The 1,453-nt window shown below is 51.1% G+C and overlaps 1 protein-coding gene across 1 annotated transcript in view; it reads right to left on the bottom strand.

Annotated features, from left to right (window-relative positions):
- The window catches only part of INHBB (inhibin subunit beta B), a 17,362-nt gene that overhangs the window by 2,427 nt on the left and 13,482 nt on the right, over positions 1–1,453 (bottom strand). The gene's annotated exons all lie outside the window — the stretch shown is intronic.

Below are 1,453 nucleotides of genomic sequence, written 5' to 3'. Positions count from 1 at the left end.
GGGTTGTTTTTGTGTGTTTTTTTTTTTTTTTTTTTTTTTTTTTGGTTTTGTGTGTGTGTGTGTTTTGGTTAACTTAGGGCATTGCAAAATCGAGCTGAACCACCTACCGCCTCTTGCCAGTGTTTACCTAAGCATGATCTGATCCAACCCCCGATGGAACCTCCACTGCAAACAAGCAAGCTCTGCTCGGGTTTCTGACAGAAGAACGAACGTGTGCTCTGCAGGCCGCAAAGGGCAGCCCGTTTCTGAGGAGTTCCAAGGGACAGGGCATTCAGCCTTGAAACTTGAGGTCCAACGCTTTGCTGGCACCCTGTCTCCCCATTAATGGGACAGTCAAAATCTCCACAGGAAAGGGGGACTGGCTTACTTGTTTTTCTTAACAATTCAACTCAACAAGAAGAGTGGCTGTGCCAACTAAGGGATGATTCCCCTCTTATCCGACATTTCCGTGGCCCTACCTTCTAACAATCTCGATGTGTTTTTTCTATTTTTTTTCTTTTCTTCTTTTGCAGGAAGAACAAATAAGGCTACTCTGTAGCCATGGCTGGTTTTATCAAACCTCCCATCATACCCCCCCAGCCCCCTTCTCAGGCCTCGCCTGGTTCCTCTAATAACACTGACATCTGACTTTGAAATAGGGGAAACTGCAGCCTTAAAAGCTGGTCTTGGACGAGCTGCCTGTGACCTGAATCTGTTATTTATAAGTCAAAGAGCTGGCTCCGTGAAACGGACCAGAAATATAACAGCCCCCGCTGTCATTTTGTGCCACGGGGACCAAAAGGCCTCCACGACCTTCCAGAATCACATTTCTACCCTGGGCCCCAAAGCACCTTTTAATCCAAGCCCTCTAATTGCATGTCGAGCTTTCCCTGACTCGGGCGGACAGCTAAAACGGCAATGCATTTCTTTCTAAGCACAAACCGGCCCAATTGTCTCCGCTTTTCTCCACACCCGGCCATGCAAAACTTTTCATCCCTTTTCATCCCCGGGCGGCACCAGCACAGTCTGCCTGCAGCCTGGGGGTGGGAGGGGGCATTTCCAACAAGGGGCACAGCACCCCCACACACTAGCTGGGCTCCCTGCTTGCCCCCGCCCTGCCTGCACCCAGGCTTCCCCCTCTGCGACCTTCTCCGAAGTCCCCTCGGCACAAATGGGGCCGAGCTCCAGGCACAAAAGCCAGCTAGGCTCATTCAAGTCCTGAAAAGGACAGCGGAGTCGAAAGCGCTTGCAGCTTTTCGGCGCGGGCACATTTTTCTCCTTCTTTTAAAGTTCCGAAAGATTTTTCTCTCCCTTGTTTTTATATTTAGACAGTGGTAGAGATTTGCAATCTGGGGCCGGGGGAAAATTCCAGAAAGGAGTCCTAGCCTTTGTTAACTATGAACTCTGCGGCTTTCGGGCGAGGGGGCTGCCGCCGCTGCCAGGCAAGCCAAGGCACAGGGCTGTCCCCCAGCCG

The sequence above is a fragment of the Tupaia chinensis genome, unplaced genomic scaffold (genome assembly GCF_000334495.1).
Source record: "Tupaia chinensis unplaced genomic scaffold, TupChi_1.0 Scaffold147282_1, whole genome shotgun sequence".
Classification (NCBI taxonomy): Eukaryota; Metazoa; Chordata; class Mammalia; order Scandentia; family Tupaiidae; genus Tupaia; species Tupaia belangeri.
The sequence above is the reverse complement of the archived record's forward strand: the minus strand, read 5'-3'. Positions and strand labels throughout refer to the sequence as shown.